The sequence below is a fragment of the Peromyscus californicus genome, unplaced genomic scaffold, assembly GCF_007827085.1.
Source record: "Peromyscus californicus insignis strain IS unplaced genomic scaffold, ASM782708v3 Scaffold_10__1_contigs__length_136768540, whole genome shotgun sequence".
Lineage (NCBI taxonomy): Eukaryota > Metazoa > Chordata > Mammalia > Rodentia > Cricetidae > Peromyscus > Peromyscus californicus.
In genome coordinates, this window is record NW_026294391.1 from 62667932 (window position 1) to 62675973 (window position 8042).

At 37.8% G+C, this 8042-nt stretch overlaps 1 non-coding gene across 1 annotated transcript; it reads right to left on the reverse strand.

The window, feature by feature from the left end:
- Positions 1–7728: 7728 nt before the first annotated feature.
- On the reverse strand, positions 7729–7834 carry LOC128118448 (U6 spliceosomal RNA). Its single transcript, XR_008221221.1, has one exon. It is a non-coding gene; the product is annotated as a U6 spliceosomal RNA (small nuclear RNA).
- Between the last annotated feature and the right edge of the window lie 208 nt (positions 7835–8042).

The window sequence follows — 8042 nt, forward strand, 5'->3', positions numbered from 1 at the left end:
GAAGAAATGCATTGACCCCTAAGTGTTTCCTATCTTTTTATTTAGCATGTCATCCTTATGATCACTTACATGTTTTTATTGTTCTATTACAACATGTATTTGAAAGGTCAGTTAGGAAAATAAAAGTATTTGATGTTTTGGTACACTTTTGGTCTTTAGTAAAACAAAATATAATAAAATAAGGATAGAAAAATATGGTCTGAGTTTGTTGTGTATTTGTTGTGTCAAATGTAGAAAACTGGCCCGAAAGTGTTACTAGGCCACTAGTTGTCTTTAGTAATTAAAACCATGACAGCATGAGGCACAAAGGGAAGAGAAGAATGATCCCTTGATAGGAAAAGTTGCTACTCTTTGGAATGGTTCCCATTAATGCACTTTATTTCTTAGTATTTCTGTAATATCTTCTCAGAAGATTATTTGGTGCCCAGAAGTTAAAGTGGGCTCAGGACAAAATGGTAAATATCCAGTTTGTTGTTTGCTATACTTGATTTTCTGGTTAGGAGAATGTTGAATGGACTTCAAAGGTAATTTTCCATCTACCCTATCACCTTCAGATAGATGGAAAAATTTGAATCTGGGGAAGGACAAGCACATATCTAAAGTCACATTATCTTTATAGGAATAAGACTAAAGCTATGTGTTTTAACTCTAAAATCAGGAATCTTTTTTTGTGTGTGTTTTTTGTTTTTTCAAACAGGGTTTCTCTGTGAAACAGTCTTGGTTGTCCTGGAACTCACTCTGTAGACCAGGCTGGCCTCGAACTCACAGAGATCCACTGCCTTTGCTTCCCGAGTGCTGGGATTAAAGGTGTATGCCACCACTGCCTGGCTAAAGTCAGGATCTTTCTACTGCATGACAGTATTTATGGCGTCCTACCTCAGTCTGCCCAGTCCTCATGTCCTGAGCATGCAGATTCTTCTGTTAAATGGGAACCAATTGCAAGCTCACAATTTCTCTTACCCACCATGCATTGTTTTATCATGCATGCACACTGTTAGTTTTCCCATCATCACTGTCAAAGTTCTTTCCACTGCCAGGGAACACATAATGAGCCTACAATATTTTTATAGTTATTTGCATGCTATCTCTCAAGGTTATTCTAATGGGAACAGTAACCTGAACCTCAAGTAGAGACTGTCATGGTAAATTTTTAAATCAACAAATAAGACCTCTGGGGACACATTTTGGGTCAGAATAGTCTTTGCAGGTTTCATGCCGTGTGCAGGAGTACCTATGTGGCCTAGGAAGTGAGTTGTCCATTGTGAAGATATGCTTCTTTTTCCACTTTCAAGGTATTGAAAAAGCCTGCTACCAGCTGAACTGGCAGTTATTATGAATGCTAGTTCACCATGGCCTTATAGTTAGGGCTTGAATCCTTAATAAAGTGCCTCTTTAAAGGCAATTTCAGTGACTTACCAGCATATTGGATCTGGATAAGACATAAATCAGACCTATTATAGATTTCTGAAAAAGAAAACTCTACCAAAAAGACACTTTGCAGTTTTATTTCAGTTTTTATTTCTGCTTTTAATCATAAATTGGCCATGGTTCACTGGAGAGCATTTTAAATCACCCAGAAAAGGTTTCCAGCTTTGCTACAACAAGGGCTGTCTTTTGGGTACTTTTTCCTATTGCAAATATTCTTGAAAACCAGACTTCTTGGCTTCCTTTGCAGTAAATGTCCTCGTTCCATTAGATGAAGCTGTTCTTTTTTTTTCCTGCAAAACTAACCTATAAACATTTTGAAATATAGTAGTCTTGTAATCTTTCTAACATATTCAAATTGTTTAATTTTTTTGGAGCTGCCAAGTCAGCCTGACAAAAGCTGGGACATGCACATATTTATCTCAAAGTGACTGTTGTCTTTCTTTCTTCACAATTATAAACAGTGCAGCTGGAGAGCTTCTTCCCCCTGCCCCTAGCCGCTGGCATGTTCTGGTTTATGGTAAGAGAGAATTTTTTTAATGACCACGTCTTAGAATGGGTCTCTCTATGGTCCAGAGCCTCTCTATGTCAGACTTTTCAAAGACCTTTTTCTTCTTAGTGTGCTGCACTTTGAGGCATGAAAGCTCATAAACCAAGGGCGCTGCTATGGAAAGAGATGCCAAGGTCACAAACTTTACCTGAAAGAAGTAACAGGATGTGAGAGTCTAAAGTGAAATGAAAGCTGTGTGGATAGCCCCCCTCGGGGGTGTAGATTATAAAAACACACATTTTCCTTGTAACTTAAACGAGAGTATGCATTCTACATTCATGCTTCAAGAAAATTATTTCATATTGTAAAGAGAGAACAAAGACAGAAAGATGCATATAGGTTTGAACTAGTGAAGAAACTACTTACTAAGCAGAAGTTTTACTCATGTACAATGTTCATATCTCTTTCCATGGAGAATTCTAATAAGTCTTCAAAAAGCATTTTCAGGAAGTTTAATTTTATCACCAAGAGAGTCAAAGGTCTTCATTTTAAATAAGATTGCTACGGTTTTGTTTAAAAGTGGATGTAGTACCACTTTTATGTAGACTTACAGTCACACTTCTGACATTTTAATTATAGATTCTTTAAAATGCCTAGACAACATATATTCTATGATAGGTACAGTCCCTTAAAATGCCCCTCCCTATACTTCTTCAACAAACTCACGTGTTAGTATCAAAATCAGTTCTTTGTATCCCCTAACAAAAATGAACAAGTTGTAGTCAGAGTGCTTATTTCTCGAGCAGCTGTTTTGCAGAACTCCAACATTTGTTCCCTTTGAAAGCTTTGCCTTGGACTTATTTTCTAATTAGATAAATATGATCAAATTACAAAATTTAGGCTAAAAATGGGGAGAGAGACATTCAGAACTTTTATGCTTTGGGGCATAAAATCAGCGCACAGTTTTGTAGTGAGAGAAGATCAATATCTGTGTTTGGGGGAGTCATCATCTGATAAATAGGAAGCATTAGTACAGATGATCTGTTTGAGAGGTCCTAGTAAGTTCTTGTTTGCAGAGTCCTGATAAATTCTTGTTTTCCAACACTGAAGAAGAGCAGGACCCATGTGACAAAGCCTAAGTATGCTGCCTGTTCTGTGGTATAAATTGTTCCTGAAAACAGAAGGTGTAGCTATTAAATATTATATTGCCATAAAGTAAAGTTAGGAATCTTAAAAATCATTGGAACCTCCACACCCCACCCAGGAGCATTTATCATTTTAAACCACTTAATAACAAGGAACTAGAATCAGTAATTATGGGACATTTATCCATAACTTGGGGGGGGTCAATGAAATTGCATATGTTTTTTGTGGCAGACGGCGTCATTATTACTAATGCATATATGTTTGAATTCACTGTAGCTTTGCGGGTTTCAATACAAGGTTCTCCTGGTGCTATGATCCAGAGGGCTGGAAGGGGCCTCTCTGGGTTGGAGATTGGCAGGCCTTACATTTTCTGTTCAATGACTATTTCCACCCTCTCCTCCCCTTGCCACTGCTGTAAAATTACAGCCTACACGTGGTGAGCCAGCTATGTGGCCTAGAAGCTGTAGGCTTCTAAACCGAAGAGGGAAGCAGCGCCCTCTAGAGGAGGGCTGGAAAGGGGATTAGCCTAGATTTCTTTTCAGGGCAGGCTGCACTTTGGGACCCTCAGCAACTTGATAGCTTCCAAATGTTCTTTGTGTTCCTTACAGTACAGGGTCTTTGAGGCAGAGCCAGACCCAGAGCCATACACAAAAGGAAATTATTAAATACATACTTCCCCTCATTGTGCCTCAGCCCCTTCCCCCACCCAGGCTGAATTCGCCAAGATTAGTTTCAAGAAATACCTTAAAAACAATGGGAAAACTGGACTAAAGAGCACTGCCGTGAAATAACTCATGGGAGAAAGCAGTCATTTAAACCTTGTTAACGCGGTACTTGCCTGGAAAACCAGCAGCTATCTAGCCAAAAATGTTCAGAGCTTGGTTACAGAGGCAATAGTCACCTGAATTTATATCTGAAACACCAAGGAATGGCCTTGTGATCAATCAAATTGTTTTTCCTTGGAGCTCCATTCCTTTCTCTCTTACTTAATCTCTTAGGCCAGCAGCCACATCCTGTCTTCTCCCTTCCTGCCTATGCTGGACTCCATTTCAACAACACTCACAAGCATTTTCCATTCCTTTGACTCCTTCACCTTCCATATCACAGCTTTGGCAATCCCTACTCAGTCCTGGCTCACTTCTGTGGTCCCCTTTGCCTGTTCCTGTTCCCAGGCTGCTGAAGACCTATCTGGGGAAAATTGCATATCCATGCTCATTGGCTCCACTACAAATGCATGCTTTTCAACCTCAGCTGGACCCTCAACTCTTATCCTTAATCCTTTTCTCATCCATAGCTGGCTCCTGCTAGCATTTCCCACAGCAGCTGTTCCAAGCCTTCATTTCTTTTCTCAGGGCCCCACTTCTGGCTTCTTCACTTTAAGCAGATGACCTACATTTCTAATTTCTTTTAAAACTTCCATAAGGTAACAGCGTTCTCTCATCTTCTCAGCTAATTCTTGGTAACCATTCATCCTTTACCTTCTCCCCTGTATTGTGATTTTTAACTCTTCTTGTCTTTTCTCACAGCTGGGAAATATGTTCTAGTATCAGCTATTTTTGCACAGACACTCATTTTTTAAAATTTCTTCTCTTTACACCCCAAACTTTATTTGCTGCATTTCTTTTGTATCTGGATTTACTGAAGCCATAATTAGTATAAGGCATCTCTAATTGCTAACCATCAATTTACTACACAACCTTCAAGCTGTTGGCTTCCTGATTCCGATCAGGCTTTCCACAAAGAGTCATAACTCTGTATTTTCTTCCCCATCTTCTTTGTTTCTTGGAAACAATCATGCTCACTGCTTGCAGCTGTGAAACTGGTTACCAGGAAGATACCGACTCTGCAGCTTCTCAAATCTAGTTGTCACTTCTCTTTGCTTTTGTGGGTTTATGATCACGAAAATACTACACTATCATGTCGATGTGTTTTCGCAGTAGAACCAGATTGGATGCTTAGGTTGAATCAGGGATATTTGTTTAGGTATGCCTTTTTCTCTCTACTGCTCCTATTATCTTGTCTTCCTCTTTCATGGGTATCTCTCAGGAAACTGCTTTCAGCTTCCCGTCTCACTCTGTTCTACCTGTTATCCTGAGTGATAAGTTTACCCCTTCATTTAAAGGATCTTTTTATTTTATTTCATATATTTTTGAAACAAGGTCTCTCAATGTAGTCCTGGCTGTCCTGGAACTCACTATGTAGACCAGGCTGCCATTGAACTCACAAAACTTCACCTGCCTCTGCCTCCCAAATGCCGGGATTAAAGGTCTGTGCACCATGCCCAGCTAAATGTGTCGTTTAAGAACATAACTTAATAATCTGTATCTTCACTCTTGAGTTCTTCCTCATCCCCAGACTATCCATGTACGCACTAAAATTATCTGCATATAAGTGTCCTGTAGGCATGCTGAACTCATCTTCCCCTCCAAAATGTTTTTACTTCCTACCTTTCCTCTCCTAATTAATGATATCATTTGTGGCCAAAGGTAGAATATGCAGAGTCATGCCTATCTGTTTTTCTCTGAGTAGAAAGCTGCTGTTTTTGGGAAGCAGAGATAATATCTCATTTATTTGTGGGCCTCCTGGCCATCATTCCAGGCACTCATAAATTTGTTAAATTATGGGAATTTGCTTTGGAATCTAAATACAGTACAAGGCTAAAGTTACCAAATAGACAATGAAGCATACACCAATGTGTTCAGCTTCTGCATAGATAAATTGCTTATTTTATGAAAATTTTCCTTGACATGAAACCAAGTTATGCATAATTTGTGATTCAAATAATCTCTCCTGTTCTTCAAAAAGTCGAGTTCTTAGGGGAAGTAAAAGCAATTGTACAACATTTCCTTCACTTTATCTGTCTCTCTAAGCAAATAAAATTGTCTTCTAGACATTGAAATGTCCTGCATCTTAGTGAAAACCTCTAATTTTCTATTACTTCTGGGAGAAGGGGTTCCATAATTGGGGTTTTATAAATGCAAATTGAGTATTCTTTATCTGAAATGTCAGTGTTTTAGATTTGGTATTTTCTTTTGGAAGGTGGAATATTTGTGTATACATAGCTGGAGGATGAGAATCCTCAGCATAAAATTCATTTATGTTTCATATATGTTTTAATCACTTAGCCTGAAGGTCATTTTTTTTTGCGATATTTATACTTACCAAAACTTTGTCTGAAACTCATCACATGAGGTCAGGGGTGTCATTTTTCACCTGTGACGTTATATTGACACCAAAAATATTTTAGATTTTGGGTCACTTTCGGCATGGAATTTTCAGATTCAGAATGCTTGAGCTGAACAAAATTTAAAAGGTAACAGCCCCTAGGAGAAAGAAGTAGAATTAATGCACTCAAAGAGTTGAGTGTTCTTCATTTTTCTTCTTTTTCTCTAAACAGAATGCACTAGAGAAATTTCTTTGAGTTTCACAATCTTTTTAAAGATATTATTTCATGATGTTTTGAGGCGAATATATACTTACAGCTCTTGATTGATTGATCAGCTCTTTCAGATTAGGCTATTGTTTATACATTTAATTTGCACTGTATTTTTAGATGGAAGCTTAGACAATAACTTGCTACCAAGATTCAAGTGTAATTAACTGAACTACTTATTGTTTTCCATACTCCATGTTAGCAAATTCATGTATATTTTTTATACAGCCTTTGGTGTAGATTCCAGACTTGAAGACTGGGAATGCACAACTTTTCTATCATAAATAAAGGACCTAGGAATTTAAGAATTTCATAGAGAATATGTATATAAATGAAAAAGTTTATGGCAGGAAGGATTAATTGCATCAGTGGCGCATTGAAGGCTTTGAACAATAAGGTTTAAAAGTTCAGGTGTTTCCTTTCTAAAAAGAGAAAGAGAAAGAACATGGACTTGGGTGGATAGGAAGGTGGGATTGGGGAGAAGTAAGAGGAGGGGTAACTGTGATCAGAATATATTATATGAAAAAAATTTCAATTAAAAACAGGAAAAACACACAGAAAAACGCTCAGATGTTTTGTGGAGACAATGGGGAGCCATTAAAATATTCTGAGCACTAGAACCACATGTTACAGTACGTCCTTCCAAAGGGTCACTCTGGCAATAGTAACAAGGGATGAACTTGGGATTAGATTATCTGGTTAATAGGCTGTTAGGAGAAAAATATGGTGAATAACCTGAAAGAGTCAGTAAATGAGTGAAAAGAGAGGAGTATTTTCTTTTTTATTATTTAAAACTATTTTAAATTTAAATATATTTTAATCACATTCTTCCCCTCCTCCATGACCTGCTAGAATCTAGATCCTCCCCCCATTCCTGCCTACCCAATTTTAAGTTCTTTCTCAAAATACAAACAAAAAGCTAATATAACAACAAAACTCCCAAACCAAGAAATCACAACAAAACAATACCCTCCCCTGCAAAATCCCACCAAACTATAGCCAAATAAAAGCAGGCACACACACAAAAACTGTGGGATCCTTTATATGATGTTCAGGAGGCCTGTCCTGGAGTGGTTAATATACCTACCCACTATCACTCTATTGGAGAAACTGACTTACTCTCTCCTGGCAGGTATGACAGTTCAGTTGTTAACCTTTATCCTAGTGGTAAGATTTTTGTTTATTCATCCATCCATTCATTCATTTACAAATATAAATAACAAAATAAAATATAAACTATGTGGAACACATCAGGAATTTGCATGTCATCATTGGGCAGGGGCCATGATAATCTTTTTGTATCGTTTTAATTTTAGTATATATGCTGCCAAAGAGAGCATGGTGAGGAGTATTTTCAAGAATATTTGGGAAGACTTACTGATGGAATATAGGGTATTGTGGAAAACTCGGGTGATCACTAAAGTTGTGCTGCCAATAATAAACTGAGAAATTCAGGTGATGTGTATAAAGTATTGAGGAGTCGAGACAATGATAAAGTGAGACAAGAAACACATTTAGGAACTTAGCTGTAGACTTTACAGATTGGAA